The following is a 12,378-nucleotide window of genomic DNA, read 5'->3' on the forward strand; positions in this document are numbered from 1 at the left end:
ATTACTGAACCACAGCAGATTGCAACATGTTTTATGGTATCCTCAAGGAAATAAAGTGTTTATGGGCACATAAGAGAAATGTTTTCCTAAATCTTGTGTCAGAAGATTTAGAGAAAGAAATCTACCTTTGAAAATGTTACGATTTTTGAATGTAAAACTAGAGCATCTACCAGCTTGTGAATGATCCTTCTGGCACTGTCACCAATTACCAGAGAATACAGCTGCTCAAAAATAGTACCATTAAGATCTTTACATCTGTAAGTTAGCTATTTTTTCAGTAACTTCAGAAGAATAGTGTGTTGATTGAAAATCTTGAGAGCAGGAAATAGCTTTATCATATATGTGTCTGTAATGTTAGCATATAGCATAGCCAAATATTTTTAACATAGAACATAAGGTTATATTAAAAACTTTAATTATGGTATTGTAATGCCTAACATTCTAACACAGGTTGATGTTAGGGAAGAATACATTTAGATGTATGAGTTAAATGTCACCACTAAAACTACTTTTTGAAGTTTGGTCTGAGACTTTGAATTATATTTTTGGAGTAACTAAGACTATCACCAGCACACCACTGAACTCACCTCTCAGACCATACACAAGGAAAATCTTTCATATGAATCAGATTTCATCAAGAACAGTTGGGAAAGCAAATTGAAACTCTTAAATATTCCAGAGCAGAAAGAGAATAATTACAAGAAAAGTGAATAAACAACTAATCTATTGTTGGAGACCTCTGTGATGAGCTTCACATCTAACAGTGAAACTTTGGCTTTTAAAAAACATGTTCTGTAGTGTTTCTGGGAAAATTGCAAACATAGCACCTTAACCTAGTTGAATAGAGTCTTTACTAACTGAAAATGAATTTCTATTTCTTGTTGTTTTTCTTCCAGGTCTAGGATATATTCAAATGGGAATACCTTATTAGCTTTTTAACAGAGCCCAAAGAAACTGTCACGTGCTTCACAAACCTTCTGTTTCAGAAGTCTCTGATAGTCTGCTGATTATCAGAGACTATTAAGAGCGTCTCCCCTAAACTTTCTCTCCCTTCCTCCACTAGTTATCAGAAATGTGTTCCTTTGGTCACCTTTCAGCAGAGTTCAGTCTTTGTAGGGCTAGGATAAAGGGAAATGACCTTGGCTTTAGTCGGTGATTAAACAGTCACAGGAAGGAGATCTCTGTATCCCACAAAGGGCTCCCAGCCTAAACCCTGCATCCTTCACCCACATGGAGCCACATGAATGCATTGGGACATGTGAAGAAAAAGAAATAAATGGTCTAGAAAATATTATATATGCTGGAAAATGTGTAATGAGATGCTGCTACTAGCTCAGCTGTGTAAGTACTAGGAGTACAGTCACGAACATCTGTTGAAAGCACACAAACCTTGTATGTGCTGGTTGCTTGGTGCTTGCGCAGCTGAGCTGCTGCTGAAACCTAGGTATGAGCTGTCAGAGAAGAGAATGGGACTGATCTGCTTGGTGCTATGCATGCAACTTTGCCTTTGCTTTCTAGTTACAGGTCTTAAGACTAATATCAGGTTTGGATGTCTCCCATCTACTGAAAACCCAACAAACTATGCTTTTAGTGAAAATTTCGTAATGAGACAACCTTTACCTCCATAAGCACATTCTTGGCTGTTAAGTGTAAACTACTGTTAACCAGACAATGCCAGCAGCCACAGTTTAATTATAATTTTTGTAAGTGGATGTTGCTTCATTTACTCCTGTCTTATTTAGGACTGAGGCTCATTAGATGCTCAGCTACTAGGAAGGTATGGCTGAAGATCTTGAATCAGGAAATTGTCTTTTCCACTCTCTCACGGTAATGGCTGAAGGGCAATGTGACTAAATAGTTTGGTAACTGGAGAATATGTAAGCTAAAAAATTTGTGGTAACAGCTGTACATTCCTTCCACCAAAATATGTAATGGGTGAGGCAGACTATAATGATGGACAGGTGATTACTACCACTGAGGATATATGGAAGCCACAGGAGTTTTCCAGGTGGAAGTCTTCCAAGTTTGCCTATAATTCTGCTTCTTACGAAATCTTTTCATGCAGATAATAAATATCTTCTTATAGGCTAATCAGGCATACTCTTTCTCAGTGTCTCTGGGTTCACTAGAAGCTGGATACCTACATTTCTTTGAAAATTTGGTTCTCAGTGTCTTAATGGCATCCTCATAGGCTAAGACGAAATATATTTGGTTTATGTATAAGAAATTAAATTTTGTCTAGATTCTTGTCCTTTTAAGCAGATTTTCCATTCTTTTACTAGCTTGTTTTTTGAAAACCAGTACAAAGGAAAAATAAAAGCAGTAACAACTAATTTGTTAAAAATCTTAACCATTGCTTAGCTCACAGCCATGATACTGGAGCACTATATATAAAGCATATTGCTTTGGGGGCAAGAGTATTTAAATTACTTTTTTTCTTTGCTTCAGTTTTGACATCCAAATAATCAAATATCTTCAGACAAAAGAGCTACACTGTTCATCATCTCATTATTTCATTTTTTTTTTTAATTCTCTGAGATCAAATAGTTGCCTTTCAACTATTTTGATGGTAAATAAGCAGTTTCTGGTAATTGCATATATGTGATGTGGAATCTAGAATTTATTGGTTTTATTTTTGAAGTGAGGATGTAATTTTTCAAGATTAACTGATTAAAAGAAAAAAGGAAGATAACCTGGGTGTGACTGATATGTCCTTGATTTGACTAGCATACATTTCCATTAACTTTGTGTGGCAAGAATCAGCCTGTAGATGTCCCCCAACACATGTTGTGCTATGTCCAGTAGTTCACTTTTGTTGAAAGCAGCTATCACATTTATAAATTACCAACGTCTTAGTTTAAAGAGAGACAGAGAGAGATGAAAAGCTGCTCAGGAATGGTTATTCTGTGGGAGGACAGTGGAGGTAATGACAGAGTGAAGAGCATCCCAGACCAAGAGAAACATGAGCTAAACAAGAGCTGATAAGAGAAATAGGAATAAGAGTCTTACAGAAGGCTGAATACATCAGAAAAAGGGAGCCAAAAATGACACACTTCACTGTGATTCTTAGATGTGGAAATGATAGATGTTCCTCTGGCTTAGTGAACTAGAACTGACCTTGGCACTGTAATACACGAGGAAAAGAATGCTGCAGTTCCATGAAGTGACAGGTTTGTGAGTGCATAATGTCCTCAACAGGACCAACAGGTCAGTGGGAGAAAATATAGCTCAGTCCATAATCATTCTAGTGAGATGATGAATTTTGGTGACCTTTACATGTGTTTACCTAATGTATTCAAGCACTGAATAGTGCCTTTCCTTCATATCCTATGGTGGAGCTGGCTGAACCATAACAGAATTTATAATAATGGGTGGAATCCTAAAGAATTGTTTGTTTCACCCATTTTGCAACCTATTCTCTTCCAATAAATAGTTTCTTTCCACACAAGACTGACAAATGGTTTCTCATATCAATACCTATATTCACATGCAAACAAGCACATTCATCAAAGAGTATTCACTGGTCGCAATGTATTATTTACTTTGTTATTTGTCATTTTGATCATTATTATTCTACTTTTCAAACTAACCGTGGAGGACCTGAAAGAATACAGAGTAACCTTTTCCTCAACGCAATTAATAAAGAGTCAAAGTAAACTGTAATGAGTGACCTTGAGCTGGGAAATTCTAATTCCATACATATTTCACAGCATTTATATTCTGCTTTTCTATCACAGATTCCAGCACAGTAAATAATGGAAAGTCAGCAGCATTCATTTTGCATGTGGAGTACATAGAATCAAAGAGTTTGGAGCAAATTTCTTTCCTGATGGCAGATACATTGAATCATAGAATTATTTAGGTTGGAAAAAACCCTTAAGATCATTGAGTACAACTGTTAACCTAACACCACTAAGTCCACTATGAAACCATGTCAGTAAGTGCCATATTGATATGCTTTTTAAAGACCTCCAGGGATGGTGACTCCACCACTTCCCTGGGAACCCTGTTAAAATGCTTAACAACCCTTCCAGAGAAGAAATATTTCCTAAAATCCAACCTAAACCTCCTCTGGCACAACTTGAGGTAATTTCCTGTCATCCCATTGCTTTTTACTTGGGAAAAGAGACTGACACCCACCTCATTACAATCTCCTTCCAGGTTACTATAGAGAGTGATAATGTCCCCCTGAGCCTCCTTTTCTCCAGGTTGAACAATGCCAGTTACCTCAGCTGCTCCTATTAAGACTTGTGCTCTAGACCCTTCATTACTTTTATTGCTCTTCTTTGGATGTGCTCCAGCACCTCAATGTCTCTCCTGTAGTGAGGGGCCCAGAACTGATCACAGGATTTGAGGTGCAGCCTCACTGGTGCAGAGTACAGGGGAATATTCAATTCCCTAGTCAGCCTGTCTACACTGTTGCTGATACAGGCCAGGATGCTATTTGCTTTAGCCACCTGTGCACAAGCTGGCTCACGTTCAGTGGTTGTCAATCAGCACCCCCAGGTCCTTTTCCACTGGCCAGCTTTCCAGCCACAATTCCCCAAGCCTGTAGCATTGAATGGGCTTGTGACCCAAATGCAGGACCCAGCACTGAGAACTGTTGAACCTCATACATTTGGCCTCAGCCAGCCATCCTGTCCAAATCCTTCTGTTGAGCCTTCAGGTCTCCCTGTGTCCTTGCTGACAGGTACTTCTTTGACAAATAGCCCTTAAATTCTCCAGTAATGATCTCCCAAGCCTCCCTCCAGTCAAGTTACTCTGATATTTCATTATCATAAACATTTAAAAACTTTTTTTATTAACTTCCTTCATCTTCTTTATTTCACCTTCTTTTCCTTCCTGTAGTGGACATCCAATAACAGAAACTCCAATGAAACACTTGTTTTTCTTTAAGAAAGAGCTGCATTCTGAAAGACTATTATGTTCCACACTGTTGTCCATCCTCCTTTTCCTTAACCTGTGCAATCCTAGTTCTTTCAGCCCTTCCTCAGTGAAGACTTCTTCAAGATTCTAGTCTTTGTCTTTTTCCTCTGGAATCTCTCCAGCTGTTTTACATTTTTCTGGTAGGAACAATGTGATATTATCCTGTCATGTTCAGCTTGTGGCTCACCATAATGTATGTAACTGTTTCAGCAGAACTGTTAGATATTTTTTTGGTTTGTTTTCCCAATTATTTCTGTTTAAATTGAAATACTTTGATGATAAATCATAATTACCTATATACTAAGCACGATTTTTAATATTTTTCCACCCACCTTTCAGTAGTTTTCTGCAAATACCTGTTATTTGCACAGTTTGTTGAACCAATGTAATTTCTCTCAGTGGAAAACATCCTTACTGATAAAGAAAATAAGTAAACTTGAAGATATATTTATTTCAGTAGGATTTTGGACACTGTTAGTGGGGAAGCTTAGTTGACTGTTAATCAGCTGCTACTCATCTGTTACTAATCAGAATGACTTTCCCAAAGTCACACAACAAGCATCTTGATGTAACTAATGCAGTACAGAAATGGATATCATATTCTGACCAATTCATAAAACAACAGAGAAAAACAATTAAATCCTGGAATAACTAAAATACTTAAGAACCATTTAAAATGTGATATTCTGAAGTATTCCTAAAAATCAATTCTTCATGGATAAACCACAGTGAGTTTTTTGAGTTTTGTGTGTGAAAGGCACCACTACAACTTTTTAATATATTAAAGTCATCTACAAAACTTATTTCTAAAGGAATTTGAAAAAAAAAAAATCACTGAAGGAAGTGTGCATCAGACACTATATCTGCACTGTATGTCAACGTTTTGTTACACAATTCTGCAGTAAGATTTTTCTCATTCCATGGATGAGCTAAGGTGAGTAAATTTCTGCAGGCCTAGTGCTTCTGCTCTGTAAGAGGATGTGTAAATGGGTTCTTTCAACTAGTAGAGTGAGCCCCAATCTAAAGGAATGTCAAAAAATTGTATCTGAGCTTTCAAAAAACAGTTGTACACAGGGGAGTTGCTGTGAAGGAGCTGTTGAAATGTCAGGTGCTAAGACTTTTGTAACAAGGTAACTACATAGATTGAGCCTTCAGTATGATTGATTATGGTTTTGGTAAGTTTATTTTGTGGGTTTACTTGTTTTTTTTTCTTTGCAGTGGTGATGTATTGTTATTTTGCTTTGTTTTCTGAGACAAACCTGCAGCTGGATTGTAGGAGGCAGGCAAGAGGCAACTTGAACTGCTTTTTCAGTGAGATGGAGGGTGCAAGGAACATCTCATATTTCATCATCCCTCCAAAGATCAATTAAGGAGATTGAGGACAGCAAGTGAAAATCAGGTCTGGGTGAGCAGTACCATTAGTCAGTAAAAATTACGACTCAAATACTAACCTATATTTTACCTGGATAGCTACCCCATCAAATTATTCTCTCAAAGCCAGAGCGGGTTGTGTGAGAGTCACATTTGATAAACGTTGATTCTACACATGTTAATCAAGGACTGAGAAAGTTTCACATCAAGTTGATGTGTGATAGCAAGGCAGATTGCAGTCAGAAAAGCTGTGAAAATTTGCTGATGTTAATCTTTTCACTGGATCTAGTGTGGTTTCCTAGTACCTTTTTGTCACACACCCATGGGCTAGTGCATCCCAGTGTCATAGTCAAAGATAAATCCATAAATTAAATTACTCCACTCCTCTTGTTGGCACTGTAGAAATTACACATTTATTTCTCCTGGGTGGGGTGGAGGAAGTAAATTTTTCTTTCTTTTTTTTTTTTTTAATTTTATTTTTCATGCTAGCAGTCAGCTACTCTCTGCTTCCACTGGTTCTTGTCTTCCTCAGGGTGAGGAGAAGTTAACAGTACTGGAAATTTTCTCTCCAGTTGTGTCAGGATGCAGAATAAGATAATTTCTTTCTCAGACCACAGCCATACACAGAAATAATAGATGTTCCATTATGCTGAGGTGAGAATTTCAGGAGAGCTGGGGAAGATATGTCACATCAACAATGATTTCCTTCTTCTGTCTTAATCGCAGCACAGGGTTGTTTCCTGTATCTTTTTTTTCTTTTTTCTTCTTCTTTCTAATTTAATGAAATTATATTGAGCTAGTTCTCTTGAGTCTGATCCCTTTTGGTTATATAGGGACCAATCCAGAAAATCACAGGTTTAGCTTCAAATGCATACTTATTTTTCCATAGGAAATTTCTCTGAGGAAACATCATCTACTTTATTCAGAAAATGAAACTCTCTCTGTAGAATAAAGTGGTCCAAAATATCTCCTTTAGATAGATGCACTTAGATGGCATATTTAAAAATATGTAAAATTGTTATGGAAACAAACTGTGTTATAAATTTTGATAGAGTAAATAGACTCAGGGTCACAAAGGTGTTAACCTGATAATATAATTGTAAAACAGTCACAAGTAGCTCAGATATCTGAGTACAGAGACCTTAGTTTGCTAATTCCCATGGTAAACAGACTGAAATAGTCATGTCAAACACTAAAAATGTTGATTGGACTGTGCAGGAGGAATAGCCCCAGCAAACCAAGCCAAACAATGTACAGAATCTATGGGGGTTTGAAGCTGAAAGTTTAGGAAGCTGCCTGATTGTACAGCACAAATCTATCTGGAGCCTCCTGAGCATTTTTTGTCAGACATGTTGGTGTGGGGCCCTTGATTTGGAAAACAACCTTATTAGTAGAGCAGAATAAAATCTTTTTCCTGGTGATTTATGTTAGTCACTCCGAAGCAAAGGGCTGCTTTTAGTCTTTCTCTCTCTGCTAAAAAGGGCAAAGAAGAGAAGGGAGGGGAAGTTAAGCAGTAGCAGGTAACTGTGGCATACTCCTGGTCCTGGGAGATGAAGCAGCTATTTGTTCATGATGAATGGTCAGAGCTGCTGGGACAATATTTGCTGCTAGCTGTGTGGGTCAGGCTCAGTTCCACGGCTGAGGTTGCAACCTGGCATGTCCAGCTTTGCTCCCACTGCATCTTCTGGCGTGGGCTTCTGGAGCTGCTCCATGGAGTGAGTGCAGAGTCAAGGGAATAAAAAAGAGAGTAAAAACAAAGTGATTGAGAGAAAAAGGTGGGTGGGCGGGGGGGGCAAGGGGGGAAGCGATCTATAGTGTCAATGCAGTGGTATGTTGTAGGAGAGAAGAGATAGTCGCTCCCAGGACCAGGCTGGATGTTTCTGTGGTGCTCTGGTCCTATACCTAGTTGTACATCTGGGATTGTTCTTCATCATTTACACAGATGAGAGATTAGCTGTGCACACTATTTGGAGGAATTACCTATGATAGTAAGACTGAGATGTAGCCATGGAAGATTTTGATCATGACACAAATTCAAAAGTAGGGCTGAAGACTTTTTTTAGAAGAGTATTTTTCCCTTAACTTAGGTAGGCTTTGCTCCTTAAAGCTACCTTGCTGGAACAGTTGAATATATTTTTTGCTAAATCATTAGTTCATGTTGGAAAGCACGTTATCTGCATGTTGTATTGCTCTAAGTATATTCAGATGCATGAAAGCGTTTGACTATACCCAGAGAATATGTTGTGTCCTTGCAGAATGAGAAGCTATGGTATGTATCTCATCTTCCAGCTCTGATTGTTTTATCAGGATTGCCTTAGTTCTCACTCAGCTCCAAGATGAGATCTGTGTGTTTATCAAATTCCTATGTACATTAGTTAGTTTAAAGACAACCTGGGTATGTGGACAAGGAGGAATCTGTCGTGTGCTCTGGTATCTTCCCAGCCAGAGTATTCAGGGGATAATGGTTGCAGGGTACACTCATCCTGCATCACTACCATAGCCAGTAGCTCTGCATGGAGAAACAGCACTGATATCATCAGGAAGAGTAGATCTTGGCAGAGTCCTCAGGGATATCAGCTGCATGTAGAGGGGAAGAAGTGGCAGAGTAATGCATCACATTTCCTCACTTCAAGAGAGGAGGCCTGAGTGACCCCAGAGCATGTTTCTTACATTACTGCAGCTAAAATGAATGCTGTGTCTTTCCCTGACACCTTTCTTTCACCTAGAAAGCAGAATTCTTCCTAAGAGACTATGCCTCAGGGCATCTTTTGTAGCAAGCATATGGCTGAGAAGGCCTGGAATTCAGCCTTGCTTCAACTGAATGGTTAAACATGATCTCAGCTAATACAAATGCAATATATGTTGATTTCAAACTTAATGACTTATCAAAACTGGGATCTCTTTTGCGTTATAGTAAGTATCTACAAAAAAAAAGAGGAAATGAAAGAAGTCAACCACCCGTGACCATACATGACCTCCTTTACCTCCATTTTTCAGAATGGTGGTATGAGAGAAACTTGTAATAATTAATTAAAATAGTATTGTTCATTATAATCAAATTATACAACTTTGCTGTCTGCTTTCTAGAAACATTACACTACAGATTCTGAGGGGAAGCTGAAATGTAAACAGTGCTTTTTTTACATAAACACTAAGAGTCTTGTTCTTTTTTTCTTAAAGACTTCATACCAACACTTGATTGAGAACCTAAATTACATTGTTTGAAGACTGGTTTTAATATTTTTTAGTACAGATAAACAACATACTTCAAAGTAAACTGCTACATGACATGTGCATCCTTGGGGATATGCCATTTTAATCAGTACTGCTGACATTGCTTTTTTGTCTGTAATATAACTTCATTAATTGGAGTGAAATTACTTTGATTTTATAGATGTAAATGGGAAAATAAAAATTCTTAAGTTATAATATGTAAAGAACTAAGTTTCATGTGTCTTTTATTAGCATAGAAAGTGTTATTAAATGCCAAGACTAACTTTATGTCTGGTTCATTAACAAACTGAAAATTTCGGGGTATTTCATGACCAAAGCGATAAGGTTATTTGGGACTCTTTCTCTGATATAATTAATTTCTTCTTGTGTGTGTTGCTTGAAATCCCTTGTACCTACAGAATTTTATGGCTGCAAGCTTTCTACAACACATTTTAACCTTCAGGCAACCTTTATAGGATCATAGAATCAGAGAATAGTTAGGGTTGGAAAGGACCTTAAGATCATCAAGTTCCAAACCCCTTCCATGGGCAGGGACACCTCACTCTAAACCATACCACCCAAGGCCTCGTCCAACCTGGCCTTGAACACTGCCAGGGATGGAGCATTCACAACCTCCCTGGGCAACCTATTCCAGTGCCTCACCACCCTAACAGGAAAAAATTTCCTCCTTATAGTTAATCTAAACTTCCCCTGTTTAAGTTTTAACCCATTACCCCTTGTCCTACCACTACAGTCCCTAATGAAGAGTCCACCCCCAGCATCCCTATAGGCTCCCTTCAGATACTGGAAGGCTGCTAGGAGGTCTCCACGCAGCCTTCTCTTCTCCAGGCTGAACAGCCCCACCTTTCTCAGCCTATCTTCATATGGGAGGTGCTCCAGTCCCCTCATTATCCTCATGGCCCTGCTCTGGACTTGTTCCAACGGTTTCATGTCCTTTTTATGCTGGGGACACCAGAACTGCACACAATACTCCAGGTGAGGTTTCACAACATGGATGGAGAACCCTCAGCTTGTCATGGGCAGTCTTATATGTCCAGAGTTAGTTTGTTGCTGGTATTTAATGCAAATCCGTAGGTAAGGTACCCATTTTCTCATGAAATATTTCTCAGTTTAGTTGTTCCCTTAATCTAAGCTAAGGTTCTTCTGACTGAAAAGATACCTGTGTATTCTTCATGTCTGGAAGAGTACAGCACTCTAATAATGTAAATGACTGTAGCTGGTATTTCTGGAAGAAATGGTATCACAACACATTGTGCCTTGTGCCTCTGTTCTCCCACTCCACTATCCAAAAGTGGCTTTTTATGACAAGTGCTGCAAAACAGAAGCCAGTCTGAAACATGTTTCTGAGCAAAGTAACTCTTTGAAGGAGAAAGTTAGAACCAGAGAACAAAAGGTTAGTTTTCTTGTAGAAAAGATAACAGCTTGAACCTCTCCCTCTTCTCTTCCCACATTAGAAAAGGGTGCACTAGTGAGGTTAGGTCAGCACACACATGTTTTAAATTAGTGGTTTCTAAACAAGGAAGTGACAATTATTTGTTATGATTATTTGTCAAATAATCACATCTGTATTTAATTATCATGTATGTGCCAGTGTTTGCATTTCTTGGTAGGCTGAATTCAGTGAGAGCAGCTTTGGATGGTAAATTGAAAGTCCACATTTTAATGGGCAAAGAAAGTTTAGCACAGCATATACTGTGTTAAAAGTTATAAATTAAAGTGCCATATAGCTCTAATCAGTCTTACTCCTTATCTTTCATTTGCAATGTTTATGAAACACAGCAGTGGATTTTAGTCTCTGTGATGTGGGTTACTCTCATTCCCAAAGACTTTTATTCAGACAAATTTTAGCTTTTTTAAAAATTTTTTTTGTTAACAAATAGTGTTCTCTCTAATACAGACATGGCCTCACTATTCCATGTTCAGGCTAATATTTTCAGTATTCATCTTCTTTATTTATATTTATTTCTTCTGCCATTGCATCTAGTTCACTCCTTTAGAAACACTGGTTTTCACCAACGGTTTAATTTCCAGTGTCAGCTGCAGTCTTTTTTAAGTGTCACAAACTCAGCTTTCGAATGCCAAAGAAGAAAAAAATCTGTCAATGCTCATTTGAATAAAGATAGTGAATTTTCTCTGGCATTGTTCTTCAGAAATTCTTATCTCAGATTCCATCTAAAAGTCTATATGGGGAAAGGGAAATTACAAGTATGCTTTACATGAGTGTTTGTTTGCCCCAGAGGTGTTTGTGCTGTCATCTCTTACATTGCTTGAGCTTAGGAGTCACTTGTGGTCCAGGAAAACATAACACATGTTTGAATTATTCCTAGGCTTTGGAATGAATCCTTGAAGTATGTGCAATGTTGTCTTCCCTGCTCTGAATGAATGCTTTCCCAGCTGTGTCAGGGTTTTTAACACCCCGTTATGTCATTCCTCCATGTCTTGCAGGGAGCAGGGGAATATGTATATCGCTGTCTTATTTGTGGTCACAGAGCATGTTTGTGACAAACACAGATAGGGAAACTCGGTGGGAGTCCCTGGCTGGAGGAATGTCTCTGTGGTTTGGGCTTGTCTTACAGTGCCATATTTCCATGTGGGGTCATGATTTGTCAGAGTCATACTGCCTTACATAATGGGAAGTTTGGGATGTTGCCATTGATACATTCATGTACCTTTGCCTGCTTCTGGTATCGTTAAATTAACTCATTCAAGAGACAATCTGACCTCTGTCTCAGAATACACTGTCTAAACCCTCTCTAAACCAGAGCTGGGAGCTGCAGCCAAGTGGCAAACAGTGTGGTACAGCACTTTTTCCCCCCAACAGGGTCACATGCACATGACTTATGCACA

This window comes from Neopsephotus bourkii, unplaced genomic scaffold (assembly GCF_033783945.1).
Source record: "Neopsephotus bourkii isolate Nb327-2 ecotype Australia unplaced genomic scaffold, CSIRO-AGI_Nbou_v1 NB_1630, whole genome shotgun sequence".
Lineage (NCBI taxonomy): Eukaryota > Metazoa > Chordata > Aves > Psittaciformes > Psittacidae > Neopsephotus > Neopsephotus bourkii.